At 35.8% G+C, this 25810-nt stretch overlaps 1 pseudogene; it reads left to right on the forward strand.

Annotated features, from left to right (window-relative positions):
- Positions 1–397: 397 nt before the first annotated feature.
- On the forward strand, positions 398–22657 carry LOC100268036 (phenylalanine--tRNA ligase, chloroplastic/mitochondrial-like; annotated as a pseudogene).
- The last annotated feature ends 3153 nt before the right edge of the window (positions 22658–25810 follow it).

Raw genomic sequence — 25810 nt, forward strand, 5'->3', positions numbered from 1 at the left:
GAAAAGAAAAAAAAAGAGTGAAATAAGTTTGAAAAAACAAGTAAAAATGATTTGTTAACTTTAATATTTTTTTCTTTTCTTTTCTTTAGTTTATTTTTCTCAAAATTTTCAAAAAATAAACATAGAATTAAAAATAATAATAATAATTATAGATTAGGAAAATCAATTTTAGAACTTGCTTATATGATTGCATTATTTTTTGTAAATAATAATTTTATTGAATGTTAAGAGAGTGGTATTAAATGCACATTATTTAATATTTTTATATGGATATTTTTATTTCTAAAGAAAGTAATCTTTACATGGATTGGACCACTGTTTATTTATCCATGTGGGCCAGCCTATTAAAAACCATCAAACCAACAACCCAAGGGGCGACCCTGATCATTCTCGGGGGCCCACAACCTTCATCTCTAACAAAAGCTCTTACTCACTGAAACATGGGCAGGATCACCTTCCACACACATCTTCATACCAGTCACCACGCTACCGCAACAATCCTCCTCCATGAAAGCCCACCTCCATCACAGCAAGCAGAAAATCCATCACGTCAACCATCAACCTCCACACAGACCTAACACTGCATAGCCGTGTTTTGGGAGTGTTAGAACGTGATTAAAGATGATTTAATTTGAGTGTTCATGGAGTTTCGCTATAAGAGGGTGATAGACCAGAGTATCAATGCTCCCTTTGTAACTTTAGGGCCAAAGAGGAGTCAGTTTACCAAAAATTCTTCATGAAACCATCCATTTATCTCAGGGAACATTTATTAAGTAGAGTCAAATAGATTTACAGATAAGAGACGATTTATTCCTTTGAATGAAATAACCTTATTTCAAATTGCCCTAATGTGGCCTAATAAGCAAAATTACTGGTTATATTTTGGACACATCTCAGTAGAGGTTTGGGGGAGAAAATAGAAGAAGCAGAGATGCTTACTTACTTCAGAGGGGCCACTGCTCGCCACCACCACTTCATGGCTGTGCCCATTTCACTTGCCCAAGTCACTCTCTTCTCCAAACCCTCCATTTTACTCCACAGAAATGCCATCATTGGCTTCTCCTTTTCCATTCCTTTCTCCTCTTCTTCTGCTCACAAGATTCAGACTCACAAGTGGAGGCAACCGGTGGTCTCGCTTCTGGAGCTTGGTGGAGTCAAGATTGGCAGAGATGGTAACATACCCACATCCCAAAATTGCGTTTAAAAAGGATCTTTAGCTTGAATTTCGTGTGCCCAATTTGCGTTTTTGCAGACATTTGCACTCAAGTCGTGTCGTTTGTTTGCAATTTCACAATCTGATTTCTTTTCTATTGTGCGTTTTTTTTCTCCTGCTAGGTTCGAATTCAAGCATCCAATTTGCGTTTTTGTGGGTAGTCTTATGCCCAACTTGTGTATTCAATTTGCAATTGTTGTTATCAGACTTCCTTCTCTCTTTTGAGACTTACACAGTTAGAGACGTCATTTCTGTGAAATTAAGAATGCATGTTCCAACTTTCACTTCTTTCTCTCTCTCCCTCTTTTTTTTTTTTTTTTTTTGTGAAATTGGAATTCAAGAACTTATTTTGCGTTTTACAAGCTTAGCGGGTTACGTTTCTGTTCTATTTGTTGTGCTGTTGGAGGTGTTTGGTGCATTTATATAACTAGGCTTGCAATTTCGCCCTCTGATAAAGGTTAAATTTTCTCCCTTTTTATTTTTTATTTTTTTAATGGTGTATTTGTTTTGGGTATTTGGTGAAATGAGGATTCTGTACTGGGTTTATGGCATTTTTTCAATTGGTTTGATATATGTGAATGTGGGTTTTGTAGGGAAGATATGCAAATTTTTTGAAAGAAGCATGCAATTACAACTCTGATTTCCTTTATATTTATATTTTTTTATGCTTATTTGCATATTGGTTGATGTCAAAATTCATCTAATGGGTTGTTTTTTATTGCTTTGGATTGGTTTAATGTAGTTGAATGGTGGATTTTGTTTCTAAAACTTAGGGTCAATTTCAATTTTTTTTTCTTTTTTTCAATTTGAAGACCTGGGAGTCTATGTGATTGGAATTGATGTACTCGAGTTTTTGGATTTTGCTGATTGCTTGATAAACTTGGGATGCAGAGCCTTAAAAAATAAACTATATTCACTAAACTATATCTCTGATTATACTTCGTCAAAGCGTGAAATGCAACTTGGAGTCTTTGTATTTTTAAAATTTTTTGGGTTATTCTATTCTGAATATTTGGTAAAATTAGAACTCATGTACTGAACCTTTTTCAAGTTCTTTTGGTTGGCTTGATATATTTGGTTGTGGGGTTTGTAGATGTGGTGAGGGATGATCCTACAAACAATGTCCCGGATGCAATTTTTTTGAAACTTGGAATGCAGCTTCACAGGAGGGATCAACACCCAATTGGAATTCTGAAGAATGCAATATATGATTATTTCAATGCCAATTACTCTAACAAATTTGATAAGTTGGATGACCTTTGCCCAATAGTCTCCACAAAAGAGGTTTGACATTAAGATATAAAATAAAAATTGTATGCATGTTTTTTTTTTTTCACTGTTTTGAGCTATACATTGCACTATTTGGAACTTGTATTATCTTGCTATGACTGGTGCCTGACATTTTGTTGCGGTTTTTATTTATTTTGCTGCCCATTTCCTGTTGGTTTTTGTCCTGTCCTAGGTCTTTTAACATTTAAGAATCCATGAAAGTGGTATTTGCATATGTTGCCAATTATTCCATTGACGATGTTCTAAGTAGGGAACCTAGTATCCAAACTTCCATCCAAACTTCCATATAAAAAAAGTCCAGAACAGGCATTCGGTTTACCAGGTTTATCAGTTCTCTCCAGTGTTTATTCAACTCTTAAATGCAGTATTCTGGACATACTCCAAATTTGAAATTCCTTTGGTAAAATAAAGGCATGGTACTTATAGTGGTCTATTAAGGAAAAGGTTTGTTTGACCTAGCTTTTGTACAAAAAATTCAAGGATAGTCTTGCAGATATGTATTGTATAGGTGTATATTTCTCTATCATGACACAAGTGAGAAAAAATTCACGAAAGTTGTTTTGTTTTAATAAAAAATTGAAAGTTAATTTATGTTTTGAGAGGGACATTAGACAACCTAGGATTCAAAGGGACATGTTGTCTCTTAGGAAAATATAATTCATAGCATTCTCAATCACTTACAGGTTATTTTAATCCTTTTAAATTGATTTATTTAATTTTTTTCTTTATAGTAGGCAAGCAAAAAATATATTTACAACACCTACTATTATCATTATTTTGGTAATTAGCATTGATGGAGATTGTAAAAATTCTCTAATAGTATTGCAGGAGAAAAATAATATTTATGAATTTTTGTTAAACGCAATTGTCATAATGATAATAGTTAATTAGAATAATATAAGTTTGTAATTGGAAAAATTTTAAAAAATAATAGCTTTTGGAAATAGTTTGAATAGGAGTACAAAATTCTTGGATTTCATGGAGAGCTTAGGTGGGATCTAAAGCATGGGGCTGTTTGCTATCTATTTTAGTATTTGCTGCTCTTCTCTCTTATAGGTGTTCAGTTGCAGCTTGTATTCTCTGAGCGTACTTGGGTTGTGCCCCCTTTTGTGTTCTTCAATATAATCTTCAGGCTCATGACTAGTGCAATTTCTACTAATTGATCACTTTTCACTTCAAATAATATTCAGTAATCCAAATAGCATTTATCAAATTATTTTTAACTGCCATTAGATTTATAAAGAACCCAAAATGTGAAAATTTCTTCTTAGGCATGAGAAATTGTCATTGTTATAAACCCCATGTTTGTCTTGTACTTACAAGCATAATTATAAAGCATGATCTGCATGTCTTATCATGAAATATAACAATGTCATAAAATAGATGATTGATAAAATATTAGAAGTCCATTACAAATGCTTAATGGAACTGAAAATTATTACAGAGCAAGTGCATATTTCAGTCAAACTTTTATGCAGTAGTGGTAGCTTATAAACTCACAACTTTGTAATCATGTGCTTGAATCAAGTAAACTTAATGGATCTCAGCTACATCTGCTCTACATTTTAACCATTGTTTTATGTTATGGGAATAGTGACTGAATTTCACAGTCCCATCATTATAATTTATGCATGTAAATTCATTTGGGACTTAGTTTTCACATGTGTTCACATGTCATAACTGTAATTTCCCTAATTTTATGAGTAAGAAAAACTCTTTAATTTTCCCTATTTTGACTGAAACTTTAGGAACTTGGACTTTATTTGGTGCAAATGTATGTTATCAACTATTGCTTTTGACCAGTCATGAGTAGATGCTATTTATAAAAGGACACAAAGGAGGATATAATCCAAGTGCACTTGTAGTCGACAAGTTACTCTGGGCATCAAAATTGAAAGAAACAACAATGAAGAAAAGCATCAAGAAAGTGCCCCTACCTCCCAAACTGTCAATGAACTACTGGAAGGATCTACTACTATTCAAGATAACTTCTTCTAAGCACAACTACATGTAACAGTACTTAGCCTGCGCTATGGTGTCAAAAGGTAGGCTCATTGGAACATGCCTATTTTGATGGATTTTAGTTTGTGGGGATAGTTAAAGTGTAAAGTGTAAAGTGTTTGATAAAATAAATTTGCTAGTTTTAATAAATTGGAATTACTACTGAATAAAATGTGAAGCTAGGTATTAGGAGGAGAAAGAAAGGTAATTAATTTATTTGTATGACACTATGACTTACACACTGTGAAGCTTACTGGTTGGGAATTGTTGAACAGGGGAACTTACTTAATAGGGGAGAAAGAATCACACATATTACTTGATGAGAAAATATAATTACATTAGCCAAAGGCCAAAAATATATGAGTGGTTCACTGATTGCATATTATTGGAAAGAGAGCTGAGCATCATATGATTCATAAACTTTTTACAATTTAAAGGCCTGGGTCCAATGAGATATGTTGCATCATATTACCTAATGAACCAATGAAGTTTATGGATTTCCAAAACTTCTTGGAGAGGTTCACTATTTTATGGTTCTTTTTTTTGATAAGTAAAAGTATTGTATAAAAACCACCAATGCAGTGGAAAAATAAATACAAGAAAGAACACACTCCCCACTCCCTAGCTAAAAGCCAAGGACAGAGGAGCAGCCCAACACACACCCTTAACGGGTTCTCACCCAACCAACAAAATCAACTAAGGTCGAGGGACCATCTTTTATAGACAATTTCGTCTCCGACCAAAGAAAATATACAAACGAATACTTAAGCCTTTGAATAGACAACTCTTCTTCCTCAAAGGCAATTTTGTTCCTTGCCTTCCAAACCATCCAAAAAAGACACAAAGGACTTGCTCTCCAAACACCCTTCCTCTTTTTTCCCACAAAAGACCCATTCCACCCCAACAACGTCTCCTTAACAATTTTGTTCTTTTTTTTTTAGGGTTCTTTATTCCAAAACTTTTTGCTCCATACCTCTTTGGAGCTCAATTCTTTGGCAAAGCAGGAAGAAAACAAATTAGCATCAACTTTAGCTTGACTTGAGATCACAAATCCGACTAGAGATTTTGCAGTAGTGTGTTGAGGTCTAATCCGAATCCAGGTTGTGATGTGTGCATCAAAGAGTCTTTCCATAAGCCATGAAGCTTTGAGGTGTTTTGTGATGGCATGACTGGATAATGAGATGCATTTTGGTCTGAAATTTGGAGTTCGGTTATGCATTTCTGTATCTATATCTCCAAAATTATTAACTAATTTTAATCATTTTATCTATTTTTCAAAATAAACATTCAAAATTGAAAGTTTGTGTCACGAGTCTTCAGGCTTATCCGGAATAGAATGTCCTGCATTAACTCTTGCTGTTAATGCATATAATACCAGGCGAGTCAACACAGCCATTTGCTTGCTTATGTTGACTTTCAATGGGTTAAAATTTATGGCTTCAATGGTTATTACCATGCTAACACTAAAACTATTTTTTTGTTTTTGATAGGTGTTGAAATAATGCCAAAGTTAGGACTTTAATTTAGGAATAAAAAAGGAGAGATCATTTAGGATATTTCCTTATGATTTAGTTTCCTAATTTTAGGAGAGAATTAAGCTAGATTGATTTTTTCTTATTCAGTCATTTGTGTATATATATGTGTATGGTGTGTACCGATTAATCATCAATAAAGGAGTTCAGAAATTCTTCATGGTATCAGAGCCAGTTTTCTGAAACCCTAATCCCTTCTGGCCACCTCTTATTCAGGCCATCACTCATTCCGGCCAAATCTCTCTAGCCATATCTCAATCCGATCATCTCTCTCTCTCTCATTCCGGTCATCAGTCCCTGTTCTCAGAGCCAAGGGAGAAAACGCTTTCTGGTCAGTCGAATCGTCGTCAGAAAACACTCACCGCCGGCAACTTTTCCGGCGAACTTTCCGGCGACTGTTTTTTTTTTCTACACCGCAAGGAGCGCCTGGAGGAGATCTCCAATTTGTCCCAAAGCACCGGAACCAGAAACCCATCCACGCGCCACCCACGCGCGTTTTTCCGCCCGGCGACTGCATCTCACGCGCCGGCGCGTGAGGGCGCGTGAGCCACTTTCCGACGACGCGCTTCCTCCTCCAGGCTCGCCTGACGCCGACCAGCCACCCTTCTTACCTGTTTGTGCAATCCGAGCCCTGCACGTGCCTCTTTTGGGGTTCTTTTGCTTCCGCGGGCCCTCTGATCAGATTTTCCGGCGTCCTCCGGCTATTTTTTCACAACTCCAGTCCCTGCACGTGCCTTGGGAAGTGTTCTTCTACCTTTCCGGTCCATGACAAAATACGGAATGGCATCATCACAAGTATCCAGCGTCACGTCACCAGAATCAGGGGGCAGATCTGAAATTCCAAACCTTGGTGGCAATGATTCCTCTCCTATTCTCATCACAGGACACAAATTAAATGGCCATAACTATTTACAGTGGTCACAATCTGTGTTGCTGTTCATTTGCGGTAAAGGAAAGGATGAGTACCTCACTGGAGAAGCAGTCATGCCAGAAACTACAGAACCGGGTTTCAGGAAGTGGAAGATTGAAAACAGCATGATCATGTCATGGCTTATCAATTCCATGAACAATGACATAGGCGAAAATTTCTTGCTGTTTGGGACTGCAAAGGACATATGGGATGCAGCCAAAGAAACTTACTCAAGTTCTGAAAATACTTCAGAACTGTTTCAGGTTGAATCAACTCTACATGACTTCCGCCAAGGAGAGCAGTCAGTTACTCAGTATTACAACACACTCACAAGGTATTGGCAGCAACTTGACTTATTTGAGACTCACTCATGGAAATGTTCGGATGATGCAGCAACATACAGGCAAATTGTGGAACAAAAGAGACTGTTCAAGTTTTTCCTAGGACTAAACAGGGAATTGGATGATGTTAGAGGCCGAACCATGGGCATTAAACCCCTGCCAAGTCTCAGGGAGGCTTTTTCAGAGGTTAGGCGTGAAGAAAGTAGAAAGAAAGTGATGATGGGATCAAAAGAGCAACCTGCCCCGACATTGGATGCCTCTGCCCTTGCTGCTCGGTCATTTAATAGTAGTGGTGGAGATCGTCAGAAACGGGATAGGCCTTGGTGTGATTATTGTAAGAAACCAGGCCATTATAAGGAGACTTGCTGGAAGCTTCATGGCAAACCGGCTGATTGGAAACCAAAGCCACGGTTTGACAGAGATGGCAGAGCACACGTGGCTGCCAACTCTGAGAGCACATTTGTTCCCGAGCCGAGTCCATTCAACAAAGAGCAGATGGAGATGCTACAGAAATTATTAAGCCAAGTTGGCAGTGGCAGTACTACCGGTGTAGCCTTCACTGCTAATCGAGGAGGAATGAGGCCGTGGATAGTAGACACAGGTGCTTCTGATCACATGACAGGAGATGCTGCCATTCTTCAAAATTACAAGCCAAGTAATGGTCATTCATCCGTCCATATTGCTGATGGTTCAAAGTAAAAAATTGCCGGGACAGGTTCTATAAAACTTACTAAAGACTTATATCTTGACTCTGTCCTCCATGTTCCAAACTTGGATTGTAATCTTTTGTCCATTAGCAAATTGGCTCGTGATCTCCAATGTGTTACTAAATTCTATCCAAACTTGTGTGTTTTTCAGGACTTGAAATCGGGGAAGATGATTGGCAGTGCTGAACTGTGTTCCGGGCTCTACCTCCTTTCATGTGGCCAATTCTCAAACCAAGTCTCTCAAGCAAGTTGCGTACAGTCTCAGAGTATGTCAGAGTCTTTCAATTCTGTGTCAAATTCTAAGGTCAATAAAGATAGTGAGATTATAATGTTACACTATCGCCTTGGTCATCCTAGCTTTGTTTACCTTGCAAAATTGTTTCCCAAATTATTTATCAATAAAAATCCAGCATCTTATCACTGTGAAATTTGTCAGTTTGCAAAGCATACTCGAACAGTATATCCTCAAATCCCATACAAACCTTCGACTGTTTTCTCTCTAGTACATAGTGATGTGTGGGGTCCCTCCCGGATAAAAAATATTTCTGGCACTCGATGGTTTGTGACATTCGTTGATGATCATACTCGGGTAACATGGGTTTTCCTTATGAAAGAAAAGTCAGAGGTCGGACACATTTTTCAAACCTTCAATCTTATGGTTCAAAATCAATTCAATTCCAAAATACAAGTCCTCAAGTCAGATAATGCAAAGGAATACTTTACTAGTAGTCTCAGTACTTATCTTCAAAATCATGGCATTATCCACATAAGTTTTTGCGTTGACACCCCACAACAAAATGGGGTGGCTGAACGCAAGAATAGACATCTCTTGGAGGTTGCCCGGTGCCTTATGTTTTCCTCTAATGTTCCAAACTATTTCTGGGGGGAAGCTATTCTCACAGCTACCTATTTGATTAACCGTATGCCATCCAGAGTGCTTACCTTTCAATCCCCACGTCAACTTTTCTTAAAACAGTTTCCTCACACCCATGCCGCCTCTTCTGATTTACCACTCAAAGTATTTGGTTGCACGACATTCGTTCATGTGTATCCTCAAAATCGTAGCAAATTTGCTCATCGAGCAAATAAGTGCATTTTTCTAGGGTATTCTCCAACCCAAAAAGGGTACAAATGCTATTCTCCAACCAACAAAAGATTTTACACCACCATGGACGTCTCTTTCTTTGAACATGTCTTCTTCTATCCCAAATCTCATGTTCAGGGGGAGAGCATGAATGAACATCAAGTTTGGGAGTCTTTTCTTGAGGGTGTACCTTCTTTTCATTCAGAGTCACCAAATCCTTCCCAATTCGTGCCCACTGAGTTGTCCACACCCATGCCGCCATCAGTTCAGCCAGCCCAGCACACAAATGTTCCTTCTCCCGTGACCATCCAGTCTCCCATGCCTATTCAACCTATAGCCCCACAACTTGCTAATGAGAACTTACAAGTTTACATCAGGAGGAGGAAAAGACAGGAATTAGAGCACGGATCACAGTCAACATGTGGCCAATATATTGACTCCAATTCAAGTCTTCCTGAAGAGAACATAGGTGAGGATAGGGCTGGAGAGGTGTTAATTCCCAGCATTGATGATTCTACTTTGCCAATTGCATTGAGGAAGGGTGTTAGGAGATGTACAGATCATCCAATTGGGAATTATGTTACGTATGAAGGGTTATCACCATCTTACAGAGCATTTGCCACTTCTCTTGATGATACTCAGGTTCCCAACACAATACAAGAGGCATTAAAAATTTCAGAATGGAAGAAGGCAGTACAAGATGAGATTGATGCACTTGAGAAGAATGGGACGTGGACTATCACAGATTTGCCGGTTGGGAAGAGGCCTGTGGGGTGCAAGTGGATTTTCACCATAAAATACAAAGCAGATGGATCAGTCGAAAGATTCAAGGCTCGTTTGGTAGCTAGAGGGTTTACACAATCCTATGGGATAGACTATCAGGAGACTTTTGCTCCTGTTGCAAAACTGAACACTATCAGGATCCTTCTCTCATTGGCTGTCAATCAAGATTGGTGCTTGCAACAACTGGACATAAAAAATGCGTTTCTAAATGGGGACCTAGAAGAGGAAGTCTACATGGAAATACCACCTGGTTTCGAAGAAAGTATGGCAAAGAATCAGGTTTGCAAACTCCAAAAATCCTTGTACGGCCTTAAACAATCTCCTCGAGCCTGGTTTGATAGATTCACAAAAGCAGTCCTGAAGTTGGGCTACAAACAAGGTCAGGCTGATCATACTCTATTTGTCAAGAAGTGTCATGCCGGGAAATTGGCCATATTGATAGTCTATGTCGATGATATTATTCTATCTGGGAATGATATGGGGGAGTTACAGAATTTGAAGAAGTATTTGTCAGAAGAGTTTGAAGTTAAAGACCTTGGAAATTTGAAATATTTCCTTGGTATGGAAGTGGCGAGATCAAGGAAGGGAATCGTAGTCTCTCAAAGAAAATACATACTCGATCTTCTTAAGGAGACCGGTATGCTTGGATGCAAACCAATTGATACTCCTATGGATAGTCAGAAGAAACTTGGTATCGAGAAAGAAAGTACACCGGTAGACAGGGGGAGATATCAGCGGCTTGTCGGGCGCTTGATTTATCTCTCACACACTCGGCCAGATATTGGCTTTGCAGTGAGTGCTGTAAGTCAATTCATGCACAGCCCCACTGAGGAACACATGGAAGCAGTCTACAGAATTCTTAGATATTTAAAAATGACACCAGGGAAAGGCCTATTCTTCAGAAAGACAGAGAACCGTGACACTGAAGTATACTCAGATGCGGATTGGGCAGGAAACATCACTGACAGGCGGTCCACTTCCGGATATTGTTCTTTTGTCTGGGGAAATCTTGTTACCTGGAGGAGTAAGAAGCAATCAGTTGTAGCCAGAAGTAGTGCAGAAGCTGAGTACAGAGCTCTTGCACAGGGAATCTGTGAAGGGATTTGGATAAAAAGGGTTCTTAGTGAACTGGGACAAACGAGTTCATCTCCAATTCTGATGATGTGTGATAATCAGGCAGCTATAAGCATAGCAAAGAACCCCGTGCATCATGACAGGACCAAGCATGTTGAGATTGACAGACACTTTATCACAGAGAAGGTGACTAGTGAGACGGTCAAATTGAACTATGTTCCTACCAAGCACCAAACCGCAGACATCCTCACCAAAGCTTTACCTAGGCCTAACTTCGAAGACTTAACTTGCAAGCTGGGATTATATGATATATATTCTCCAGCTTGAGGGGGAGTGTTGAAATAATGCCAAAGTTAGGACTTTAATTTAGGAATAAAAAAGGAGAGATCATTTAGGATATTTCCTTATGATTTAGTTTCCTAATTTTAGGAGAGAATTAAGCTAGATTGGTTTTTTCTTATTCAGTCATTTGTGTATATATATGTGTATGGTGTGTACCGATTAATCATCAATAAAGGAGTTCAGAAATTCTTCATGATAGGTAAATAAGAGCTTGTATTAGAAGGGCCCAAGAAACTAGGCAAAGAAGACAAAAAACTTTTCCCCTAACTAGACATATGGCCACTCTATAAAATCAATCATAGACAAAGTATGATCCTCCATAAACACTCTAACCCAATTTACAAACGTATACAAAAAGAAATGTTTTAAAGGTTGGTCGGACTGTTCGATATCATTAAATGCTCTTTCGTTTCTTTCCTTCCATAAAGTCTACATTAAGCATAAAGGGGCAACCCTCCAAGACTTCTCCCTTCTCTTACCCACAAAGGCACCATGCCAACCAAGCAAATCCCTTTTAATCGAAGAATGCAAAACCCACTGCACACCAAAAAGGGAGAAAATCAAACTCCAAAGCATCGTAGCCTTTCTGCAAAACAAGATTAAATGGTCACTGGTTTCCTCTTTCTCTTTACACAAGCATATTCAAACTAATAACTAATAGTTATTGGATTTAAAGCTTGTTTGTTAACGTTCTTCATGGTTGTGCTTCTATTTTTAATCAATTCTCTTGGCCATCACCGTTTCCCCCTTATTAAGATTGGGTATTTAAGTTTCAACGAAACAGCCTACTAAATCCTCAAGATAGATCCTATTTATAAGGCATGGGAGTTTTGGTCAATGTCTGCTTCCAAAATTCTTATCCATATTTCTATGAATTCTTATGCCAGAAAGTCTACTTCTTGCAGAATTTTGATGATGTCTTGGTTCCTCCTGATCACATCAGTAGGAGTTACAATGATACATACTACATTGACTCTCAAACTGTCTTGAGGTGCCACACTAGGGCTCATCAAGCAGAGCTGTTGAGGAGGGGACACACTCATTTCCTTGTGACTGGAGATGTTTATCATAGAGATTTCATTGATTCAACTCACTACCTGTTTTTCATCAGGTTTCTTATTTCTGATTTTATCAATGATTGTTTTCTATTAACAAGTTTCTTATGTTTTCTTCAGTTCAATAATTTTGCTTCCTGATCATGCAGATGGAAGGTGTTCGTGTCTTCTTTCCAGGTGATTGGGAGACATCTGGAATGGATGGCACATCTTATGTGGTTGAGGATTTAAAGAAATGTCTTGACGGTTTGGCGCAGCACTTGTTTGGTAAACTTAGATCAGGAGATTGTCTTAATCAGATACAAACTTAATACTATCAGTTGATGCTGCAGTGAGAAATATGGGTTAAGGAATTATTTACCAGGTCTCATAATTCAAAATCTGGGAAATACATCAAGTAAAAGGGGAGGAAAATAATGAAATAATAAAATAATAAATTTAAGTGGGGGAAAGCAATTCATGTTATGCAAAAGCAGTACAGGTTGGTCATTTAGAAGTCAAATCAAGATAGTCCAGAATAATATAGGGAATTATTTGTGATTCTCAAGGTACTTGTTAAGAATCATTGACAAATTACCTAAAGAAACATTTAAGAGTGCTATTATTCTTGAAATTTCTGAAATCTATCAGAAAGGTAGTTTTCATCTTGGGGTTTACCATATACTGTATAGAATCTGCGTGGGCTAAATCTGTTGAAATTTGCAGGTAATGTAGAAATGCACTGGATTGATACATATTTCCCTTTCACCAACCCATCATTTGAACTTGAGATATATTGTCAGGTATGCTTTTGATCTAGGTGGTGGTTACATTTTAGCACTATATACTTTGAATTTCTTTAAAACTTTGTTTTTGAACTAATTTTCACAGAAACAGGCTCCATTTCATTTTTCTGTTTTCACCTTTTGCAAGAAAGGGTAAAAATCATTTCAAAAATGTGAACTTCAGTTTATTCCATTGCTGGCATGTGTGGCTTTCATCTGTTATTGAAGACACTAAGATTCATAGACTGATAATATTCCAATGCTTATAATAACAGTAATGTTGGTGATAAAATAATATAAAAGTAGAAACAAAATTAGTTGTCTCCCTTTTTTTTCGTTTAGTTTCTTTGTTCTTCTTACCCCTCTGATGTGGGGAGGGGGTGTGGGGCTCTTTGTTGTCGCCAAATGTGAAAAAGAAGAGGCATTATGTCCTTTTATTTTGGATTTACAGGACCTATTATGAAGGCATTTATGACTTCAAGACTTTTTTGTATTTTATTTTATGGAAGCATTTTTTTAGCGTCACTAGTGAAGGAGAAATTCATAAACATATATACACACATGCTAGTGGGCATACACAAACACTGATGTTCCACACAGTAATTAAAAAATTCTTGCTTTGAGGAGTATCTTTTTCCTGAACTCATGTCCATGTCAAATGGCAACATGCCAATGACTATTTGCCAGCAGATGGAATGCTGGCAACACTTTTATGGATTGAATGTTTTCCTTTCCCCTTTCTTTGTAGTGAATGATGTGTACTCTTTAGTTGCTCTTACATATTTGATGCATTGTGCTTCATGCCCTAATTGATGCAGAACAGAAAAGTACCAGAAAAAATGATGGGAGTCTAGGAATTACTTCCAAAAACCTTAGGCTTCGCATATAGGTTTAGTTTGCATCACACAAAAAAGAAACATTGCAAGCTGGAAGGTTTTGTGTTTTCATTCATTGATCCTTTTAGAAGATAGAGTGATCAGCTTTGTAAACTACAACCCTAAGACCCCTAATACTCTTTGGAACCAATCACAGTAATAATAAAGCTGAGAAATCAGAAACTTGAACTGATAAATAAAAATTAAAAGGCACTTGCAAATATAAAGCATTAATGACTTTGGAAATAAGAACACTCCAATACCCCCCATGCCCTTCGGAAAACTCAACCTTGACAAGTTAAAGTCATGAAATTTCTCATAACGATCACAATTCAACTGCTGAAATTCATTGCTTGTGATCCACATACAATCTCAAAGTGGCCTTTCTCTCCATTCCACAAGATGCTTTTGATAACCTCCTCTTCTGGTTGAAACAATTTAGTGACCAACAACTTTTCAATCTTCTCTTTCAATCAAGGGGCTGGTAGAAGATGACCATTTGGACCATTAATTGATGTAGCAGCTTTAGGATTAGGAAAAAGGGTGTGGTCTTCAATATTAGAGATCTTATTAATGCCCATATTTTCTGGCAAGTCAAGTACATAAGCGTTGGGACTTGTTTTCCTGAGAATTTTATAGGGACCAACATTCTTTGAGTGGAGTTCTTATAGGCACCTCTAGGATATTGTTCAGGCCTTATTCACACAATAACCATATCACCTTCAATAAGTTCAGCAAATTTTCTTTTCACATCATCGTATGACTTATTTATTTATTTGATAGGCAAGCGGGAAAAACATGTAATCATATGACTTATAATTTCATTGATGAAAACAAGTTTCATTGAACATGATAATGTATGCCATCTATATGCTCACTAAAAGCATCAGATTCAATGCTAGGTCATGCATCCATTGGTAAAGGAACCAAATCCATAGGCTTTCTAGGAAGTGATTCAGTCACAATCTCAAATGGACTGTGACCAATAGACCTGTTCAGGGAGCTATTATTTGCAAATTCGGCCATTGATCTGATCTCCAGCTAGGCAGTGAAGTAAATGATCCAAGCTTCAATTAACGACTTCTATTTAGCCATCTGTTTGAGGGTGAAAAGCAAAAGAAAACTTTAGTTTGGCATTCAGTATTTTCCATAAAGTTCACCAGAAGAAACTCATGGACCTACCATCCAGTTTAGGAAAATCATGAAGGCGAACAATTTCCTTGAAGAAGAGGTTTTTTTTTTTTTTTGATAGGTATTCCTTGAAGAAGAGTTTAACAATTAGGCAACATCTTTAGTCCTTAAGCATGGGATAAATTGTACCATCTTGGAGTAATGATTTACCACTACACGTATGCAATCATGTCTCTGACAGTTTTCGGCAAACCAGGGACAAAATCCATGCATAGGTCTAGCCATGGCTCATGTGGCACAGAAGTGGCATGTATGGATCTGTATTCTTCCTTTTCCTCTTTGATAATTTGCAGGTTCGATGTCTGGAGACATTCTTAGCCACATCTTTTTCAGACTTGGTCAATAAAAATGATTTTCCACCATTGTAATGGTTTTATCTCTTCCAAAATGACCAGTTGTTTCTCCAGCATGAAGTTCCAATATTACTTGCTCATGAAATGATGTTTTGGGTAAGCAAAGCCGAGTCCCTTTGAAGCAATATCAATCATGTAAAAAATCACCATATTCTCCCGAATTTCTAGGCACTAAAGCAACACATATAGTGCTAAAATCTTTGCAAGAAGGATAAGGGCTCTTAAACGAGTCAAATCCAACAACTTGTACAGCAATAGAAGAAAGAGTGTATGCCAATTTGCTAAGAGCCACTGCAAAGAATTCTTTGTCATAGATACAATATTTCTGCTTTGCTTCATTAAGATTTTTGCTGAGAAATGCAGTAGGGACACCTCTAACTCTTATATTTGATGCATTGCATGCCGCTTCTAACACCTCCCGGAAAATTGGAAGCTGCAAAACCAGTGCTTCAATTAACGTTTTTGCCTTGGTCCAATTCAACTGATTTTTCTTCATAGAATAAGTTATAGGGGCTGTAACATTGCTGAAACTTATGATGAAATGTCCATGGAACATTTCTAGCCCATAGTAACTTTGTACTTATTGTGATGTGTTGGGAATTAGGATGGCTTTTACTTCATTCATACTTCCAATCCTTTTGCCAAAACAAGAAGCCTAAGAATACTACTGCTGAGATCATGAAAGAGCATTTCTTCAAATTTATGTAGAGCTTTTCTTGGGGAACAACTGTCATAACTTGCGATAGATGAGAGATGTGATCTCCTTTGGTCTTGCTGTAATTAAGATGTCATCAAAGTAAACAACCAGGAACTTTTCAATAAATGGCTGAAGTACTTGATTTATGAAGCACATGAATGTGCTAGGGGCATTTGAAAGGCCAAAAGGCATGACTAGCCACTCATAGAGGCCATCTTTTGTTTTAAAGTCCGTCTTCCATTCCTTTTCCAGTGTGCTGCTTATTTGATGATATCCACTCTTTAAATCCATCTTTGAAAATATGCAAGAGCCAGCCATCATGTCATATCTAACATGTGATTGAATCAAGGGATAGGAAACTGATACTTGATGGCTATCTTGTTAGTAGTGTGACTGCCAACTACTATCTTTTTTTGGTGTTAGCAAGGCAGGGACAGCACGAGGGCTTAAACTTTCATGAATAGTTCCCTTGGGCAGCAGCTACTCCAATTGTCCTTTTAGTGCTTCATGCTCACTTGGATTCATATGATAGGCTGGAAGATTAGGCAGTTGAGGCCTTGCCATAAAATCTATAAGCATGCTGGATGTTGCACAGAGAGGAAAGTTTTTGAGCAACATCTATGGTAGGTCTTTTCGAGCAACATCTATAGTCATCAGGATCATAGGCTCTATAATCAAATGAATTTCGGTTTCTTCATCTTTTTGTTGTTCTTGTTGTTCTTGTTGTTCTTCATGCTCCATTCCGATGTACAAATTGTTCTTTGGACAATTTAGGTTATTTGGCCGGGTTGTTGACACTTAAAACACCTATTAACCTTACCCTTAGGGTTAGCGGCATTAGAAGAATACAACTTAGACCCTGTAGGTTGGACAAATGGCTCGGATTGGCCTATTCTTGCACTGCAACCTACATCAGTGAACCTCCTCTGCACTGGTTCTATGGATGAAACTCACATCCCAGGTACGCCTCCATATCTAATGCAAATTGAAAAGCTTTTTCTAGGCTGTATAATGGATGATGCATCAACTCTCTTCTCATTTTAGGTCTCGATCCAGCTTTGAATCATGCAAGAGTTTGCCCTTGGGTCTTCTACTATTTGACTCCAAGTCTTTAGCTCATGTAATCTTTGCATGTACTTTGGTCTCTGCAACAGACATGTTGTTTTGATTCATAGTAATGAGGTGATTACATAACTTATTACAATAATTGGTCCTGCATATATTTTTCACATAGCTTATCCTTCATCTCCTGCCATGTGCTGACAGGTGGTAGCCTCATCTTCCCATCTTCCTAGTATCTCTTTCAACATCTATCCACTAATCTTTTGCTAGGCCTACTAGTTTCATTTTAGTAAACCACCCTCTCTGTTCATCATTCATACATACCAATCAAAACAGTCCTCAATTGTAGCTAGCCAATCAACAAATTGAGTAGCATCGCCCTTCCTTCAAGTTAGGAACTTCTCCTTTTACTTTCCTTGTGATATCTTCAGCAGTTTCACAAGGTTTACACCTTGTTTCAGGTAGTCCTCTAGCCCATTCAGATATAGGATATTGTGGTGCATGTCCGATGTTCCTCCAAGTTTTTGTTGTTATTAATTTGAGATAATTCTCCTTGCACAACACGTGCTAAATCATTAGTGGGCTGAGATATTTGTGTCTCAATGTTGCTTAGTTGAATATGCAGGCTATCAAGCTGTTCCATCACCAAAATAGTATCTCATCATGTTGATTATTAGATAAATCTATTTTGAAACTCCTCCTAGGTCTTGTAATCATGATCTCAGCTTGCTCTGATGCCAAAATTGATGCCAAACAGAAAGGTAATAGAAAACATGTTGGGACTCTAGGAATCACTTCCAAATCTTAGGCTTCACACTTAAGTTCAGTTTGCATCACACAAACAAGTTGAACTGTCACAGTACGATTGGTTCATAATAAGGTGTCATCTGATTGGTTCTCGTGGAGGCAACCTGTGATTGTTCAAACTGGAGGCTGCACCTGATTGATTACATTGAAAGTTGGAAGGTTTTGTATGAGATAAATGAACCAACTTTATCCACTATAACTCTAGACCTTAGACTCTTTTGGAGCTAATGGCAATACTAATGAAGTTGGAAAATCAACAATGTGAACTGATAAAAAAAATTGAAAGACTCTTGAAAATGTAAAGCATTAATGATTTTGGAAATAAGAACACTTGTGATCCTTTGACTAGACTCATAAACAAAACTTAGACTGAAATCCACATTGAAGTATATAAAATCCCAACTGGGCCTATTATCATCCTAAGTATACCAAATCATAATTTGGGCCTTAAGAGTCCAATCTCTATGCATTTGTTAACCTTTCACAGGTGATTGCCACTTGTCTTCATCGCTAACAAACACGATTATAGCATCAGAGAAGAGCCATGTCCCCAAATCTGGCAGTAAAAGTTCTTTTTACAAGCTAACCTCAGGGATCCAATTACTACATTATTGTGTTAACCATGAGCATTGGTGCTCCTGTTCTGCTTGCATGGTTACACTGAACCTGCTATCCAAATGTGTTGGTTGACCGAATGAGAAACTCTAGGAAAATGAATGAATTCATAGTGACATAGCAACATTGAATGCAACTTGTGTGTTTGTGTGAACAGGATTGGGCGAGTTAAAGAGAGTTTTTAGAAGGGATAATACCTTTTTAATTGGTCTTAGTGTTCAGTATGCAGCTGGTTCAGTGATCAGGAGGCCAGTTTATAATACAATTTTCTTGAGATTTTTATTGAAGTGATCCCTTGAAAAGTCAGGCTACTTTTCCAAGAAGTAAATATTTTATCTTGTAGGTTGTAAAAGATGCATTCTCAGAATAGGTGCCTTGATTATGTTTCTTCAGCAGAAGAACCTACAATTAGGATCCTGTGTATATCCTTTCTTGGAATTTTCATAAATTTACCAGTATTAACTTCCTATTTTAGGACTAACTGTTCAGAAAATCTATGGAAAAGACTAAAGAGTAAGTACTAAGTAGAACCTCCAAGGGCTGCTAAAAAGCACTTCCCAGGGCCATGAGCCAAAACTGGGCCATTTGGAAAGGGGTTGTAACAAGTCACTTGACTAGGGGTTGTTAGAGGCCATCATTAGCCAAGATTGGTTTTAGATTCAACTTTAGGAATTTATTTATTTTTCCTGATTTCTCTTTTATTTTTAGTTACATAATCATATTTGACTCTTGCTTTCCACTCTAAATTCACAATATGTGAACCTTATGATAGAAATTTTTAACTTCAGAACATGAGTTGGGATGTATCAGAGAAGAAAGTTTCAAATCCCTGGACTAGCATTTCTGTAATGCCTCAATGAAATTTTATTGTATGATTATCTACTTGAAGTAGCAAACCATTATCCTTTTATTGCCATTGAATTGTGAAACCATTATGCCATTACATTGACATCTCCAAATGAATTATTTTAATTTGAATAGTTTTGCATTAACTTATTATTTGACAATCATTGCCTATAGTTTTTTGGCAGAACACTATGATCTCACTAAGCAACATCCATTGATAATTTATCAGGAGAAATGGTTAGAAGTTTTAGGTTGTGGGGTGACAGAGCAAGAAATATTACAGAAAAGTGGTAAAACAGGTAATGTTGCTTGGGCTTTTGGGCTTGGATTGGAACGGCTAGCAATGGTTCTGTTTGGGATACCTGATATTCGGCTTTTCTGGTCAACTGATGAGCGGTTGACCTCTCAAGTAATTCCCCAATTCAGTAAATGATACTGTATTTTATTTTATTCTCCTTTTCTGTCTTTGTGGTTAAGTAATCATTACCAAAATTGATATCCTTAGGAAAATAAAGCATGCTGAAAATTGACCTTGTTGACATTCTTAATGTCTGATTTAGGTTCCCTGAATGTTTAATTTAAATGCTTTGTATGCAGTTCTCAAAGGACCAGCTTGGGGTCAAGTTCAAGCCATTTTCAAAGGTATTGCTTATATTTTTCTCAGTTTGATAATAGTAGTATCTTCTTCTGATGTTGTGTTAATTGAAACTGTTGCATAATTTTCATGCAAAAGGATCCAAGACATTTTGGGGGCCGGCATTTCTAAGTATAACCAGAAAAAGTCCTTTATGCAAATATGTCTTTTACATTCTGAAATCGAAAAAATTAATTACACACAACATAATAACTAAATATTTATACCTGTTAGAGCCCCTTGTAACCTTCTCTATTGGCTGCTAGAAACTGACTATTGTCTTTTTGCAGTATCCTCCTTGTTACAAGGGCATGAGTTTTTGGATTAATGAGTCGTTCACAGAAAACAATTTATGTGAGGTTGTAAGAGGAGTTGCTGGAGATTTTGTCCAGGAGGTATGCCTTTTTATGTTTCTTCTTGTAAATTGTTCATTAGCTATAGATCTCTTCATGGTTCACTTGGTAGAATTTTCCTAACCATTTGTATAGTTACACTGAAAGCACCGAACCAATTTGTGTTTTAATTAGGGGTGTGCAGGGTTTGGTTTGTTTAGTTTCGAACTTTAAAATAAAACCAAACCAGTCTAATTGGTTTTATGTATTAGGAACCCAAGCTGGCCTAATCGGTTTTATGTATTAGGAACCAGACTAATTGAACTGAAAGAGGGAACTGATCGGTTCAGTTCAGTTTAATAGCAATAATTGATATAAGTTAATTTACTATATTTCGGTCAAGAAATAAAATAATTTTTTTTTTTTTAATCAATTTGGGTCGAAACCAAAAAGCTCATAATAGGACATTGTTGGTCAAAAAGCTTATAATAGTTTATTACAACAAGTTGCTTTAGAGTTTGCTCAAATTACATCATTGTAACTCATTTCAAATCATATTATTGTAACACAGCCGCATGAATAACTGTTGTTATAGTCTATGCTTATCATACTAAGTTTGGTTTGGGATTCTATCGAGTGTGAAAGAAGTGCACCAAATTAATAAGGTAACCAATGGTTATTGTATATTATAGGTGTATGTATATAACTTTTGATTTGGTTTGGTTTATTATTTGTTTTCTAAATGGCATAGTTCAGTTTTTTTTAGAAAACCAAAATTGTTGAAAAATCTTTAAAAATTGATTGGTTCAGGCCAGTGTGGCTCAGTTCTATCATTTTTGTCCATTTAATCGGTTTTTAACACACCCCTAGTTTTATTTCACTTTTCAGTTCTTGGACTTTCCATGAAAATAATATTGTTGTCATGAAGCTACTGAGGCAGTTATGGACCAATTCCATCCTCTGAATTTGCTCATAAAAGAGATCCTCTCTCTTCTCTTCTTTTCTATCTACCATCAGTTGCAATAATAGATCCAGTTTGCACAAAGCCAAGCTTAGAAAATCTGGTCATTGACAACCTGAATAGTCTCTGGGAGCATCCAGTATCTTTTCTCCTTTGTGAGGGTGGATAACTGGTCTGGGTCCCCTGCATCATTTTTCATAGGTTGCAGAGCTGCTGTGTCCGTATAGGAAATAACATGTTCTTCCTTCATAGCTTTAAGTGCCATCAGGAATTGGATATGCTAATATGAGTGGGAGGACTCCAGATGGTGGACTTACGAAGACCTCCACTCTGATTCATTGATGCCAAACATATAATTGTGATAAAGAGAGGCTTCGGAAGTTGATATTCTTTTAAAGTGTTTCCAATATTGAAGGTTTATAAAGAGGTTCAAATTGAGAAATTACTATTCTCTAAATAATAGGATCGTAGTCGGTTTTTCGTTCAAAATTTGTCCTATATTCCAAGATGATTGTTGACAATCTGATCTATAGTTAAACAGTGGCCATAATAAGTCCCTATTTTCCTAGTGCCTGAAAGTGAAGCTCCATTCTGAAGTTTTCTAAACTATAAGATACATTTTTGACTTCCAGGTGCAATTGATCGACAATTTCACCAACAACAAAGGAATGACCAGTCAATGTTATCGGATAGCATACCGGTCCATGGAGCGTTCACTTACAGATGAGGAGATAAATGAGTTGCAGGTATTTCATGTTTAGGGGATTTTGTACAAGTGATTAATATTTCGTCTTGATTACAGGTAATGACTAATAACCTGGAATTTGGCTATGATTCTGGGGTGCAGTGGAATGTTAGGGAGCAAGTGCACAGCAAGTTGAAGGTTGTTCTTAGATGAGATTTCTGATGCTGGGAACCTAATTTTTCTATCTCACTCTGATAAGTCTCCTTGTGAACATTTTCTATTATTATTCTTTTTGTTCCTACCTTTTACATTTTGAACTAGGTACAGTTGGGAAATTAGGCATTCAAAACCAGCTTTAATGGGAGAAACACTTTAGGAAAATAAGGAAAATGTACTAGAAAGAATAATGCATACGTTGATCAATGTGAAATTTATTTTTGTATACAATGTTTCTCTAATAATTTTAACAATGCCTGACCTTAAATATAGTAATTAATTGCTCTTTTGCAGTTGTATTCCCTTTTATTTTAATTTTTAAATTTTTTTTTTTTTTTTAAGAACATCACAAACAACTATTTTATTATATTAAAATAGTAGGTACAAAGCAAGATGAGAAATCTTCCCAATTAGTATAAAACACCCTTATGCAATATTTATGAAAATAGGTGTATAGTGTCCAAAAAGATCAATTTATCTTATAGGCCAAACTGGTTTGGACAATGCTCACTATAGATCCATAAGGTAAAAAAATCTCTTATAGAAGAAACCGAATGTCTTCCTCCATGCTTTGCTAACACTCCCAGCACAATTGCTTTAGCAATGAACAGCAATGAACCTAATAAAATGGCCATATCATTTCTGATCTAATATCAATGATTTGAAGTTATGACCCCTCAAACTTCTAGGGTTCTCTTTTTTTTTTCCTTGGTCATCCGTGATATTAGAATGGTAGAAGCTACTTCTAATAGGAGATTGGAGAGGCCTAAAGCTTTTGCTTGCAATAAACTCTCTAGAAAGGTTAGGATCTTTGCCTCAATGGCTAAACTCTGACTTGCATATATAGAGAATTCTCTTATTATTATACCAAAGTGGTCATTGAGTAACTCTCTAATCCCCAACTCCCCTAGTTACCCAAAGAACCCCATTAACAATTAGCATATAACTTATGCAGCACATGCTACACTGATGGAGCCTTTAGGAACTATTTTCATGTTTGTTAGGCTAATTCATCCTCAATATTATGTCAATGCCAACTTTTAGCTTGAGTTTGAATTGCCTATATTATGGAAAGAAAATAAGATAGGAAGAAACATGAAATTCTCTTGTTTGATTTACTATAAAAAAATATGAAGAAAAATAAAATATAGTAGAAATGACTTAAAACCGTTATACGTTCAAATTCTTTAGTTTTTCTATGATAGAAAAATAAATTTGAAGAAGCAAGTAACTTTAGTTCAAATTCATTTTATTGGGTAATCATTGTTTTTATTACCCATCTCAAGTTGTTAAGTCTTTCAAGCCTTAAAACTGATTAGAGGTGATTGTGATATCCTACATGGGATAGGGAAAAAAGTTTATGACATTATACATGTATACATTTCTTTTAATAATATAGACACATTTAAAGTCACGAGGGATCAAAATGAACGATATCAATATAAAATGAGAACAATCTATTACAATTATACTTGCAATAACCTTAAAAAATTTGGATACATAAAACTACAATCATGTTTTTGTTGGGAAAAACGGTGTAGTAAATACTTTTTTGTTGTTATATTATAAAAACCATAAATTTCTAAATTTCCGTTTCCTTTTCAATTCTTTATATGTTTAAAATTTTCATCCAAACCAAGATCCAAGAAAAACTTAAAACAAAGAAAAAATGAAAAATTAATTTAACATGTATAATTTTTTAATAAGAATTTATAATTCATAATTCAAACGATATTGTGAATTGTAGACACTGGATTATACTTAGAGAATCATTCAAAGAATGACGGTCATGTGAATGACATAGGATACCCATTGCGTGCATGTGACATCTACTTCATTTAGAGTCAGTTTGACAATTATTCTAAAAAACGTTTTTAGTGTAAAACATGTTTTTGAAAAAAAAAATTAGATGCTTGACAAAATTTATGAAACACTTTTAAGAATCTAAAAAATCACGTATAGTGTTTTATGAAGAAAAACTTAATAAAAAGTGATTATCCTCAAAATACTTTCAAAGAATACTTTCATTAAAAATACTTTAAATAAAAACACTACAAAACATACCTTTGATTCATTATAAAGTAATTTTCATATTTTATATAATTAGACCCATGCGATTTGTCCACTATTCATGATGAATTTCCCTATTTTATATAAGAACCCATGAGATTTGTCCACTGTTCTCTTTTCCAACTCTTCCAACTTCTTATCTAATATTTAAAATTGATAAATATGAATCCCTTTACCCTAGAGAATAGTTCTAAGTGAACAGCTTAGCTTATTTCAGTTTTCATCTAAAGCATAATAGGTATTCATTTTACATTCTAATTCATCTCCATTCTCATCCTATTCTTCTTAGTCGGACATGCCAAACACATCCTTAAGCCAAGGATGAACTTATCGGTTATGACTAATATATCGATAATTTAATTTTATGGATGTATTGAGATACATGGAGAAATATCGGTGGATATTTTGATATAAAATATAAGTAAGATAAATAGATTAAAATTCATGAAAATGTTAAAAGAAACTTTAAAAATGATATAATAAATAACAATAAAGATTTTAAAGTTGGTATACTAACGAAAATGATATATGTATGATATAGTTTATCAAATTTGATAATAATATATGTGTGTTAATAAAAAATTATTATTTTGATATGTCAAATATTATTCGAGAATAATGTTGCAACTTTTGTTTATAATACAAGTAATTTTAAAATATAATTAATATTAAAATTGTGATCTATTTAATTCAATTATATATATATATATAAAATTTCTTTAACATTTAGTAAATATATTAATGATATAAAAAAAGCTCTGTGAAGAAAATTGTCATCATAATTTTTATGCCTTTTGTATTCAATTAAATGAAAACTTTCATTTAATTATCAAATGATTATAATTAATTAATTTATTAAAATATTCTTATAATATTTATTTTTATAATGGCTTTTAATATATATATATATATAATTGGTCGTCTTTTGTCTAGAATTCGAATTTACCGTGTTGACCATGTTTGATCAAGAATATTACTCGAGTTTTGACCACATTTGATGATTGAGAATGTCATCGATGTTTCGTGATTTTTTAATCCTTACCTAAAACATGACATTTTATTTCGTTTTTATTCTCATCCTATTCTAATTTCTAATCTGACATACCAAACACATCTTACGGTCTTCAAAGGTTTTGTCCAAGGTCTAACTCCCAAAGAATTGGTGTGGTGATCATTATTTTTGTTAGCCATCAAAAGTCGTTGGATCTTTCAAGTCCAAGGGAAAAAAAAATTAAGCATTTTTTAAATAAACATACCAATTTAAACATTTTTTTAATATATATATTTTGGTAGCTTTCGTATCATGATGTTGACATCGTTTAAAATTGGGAAACTTGTGTTTTGGTCCTCTGATATAAAAAATATATGCT

Source organism: Vitis vinifera, chromosome 19 (genome assembly GCF_030704535.1).
Source record: "Vitis vinifera cultivar Pinot Noir 40024 chromosome 19, ASM3070453v1".
Taxonomy (NCBI): domain Eukaryota; kingdom Viridiplantae; phylum Streptophyta; class Magnoliopsida; order Vitales; family Vitaceae; genus Vitis; species Vitis vinifera.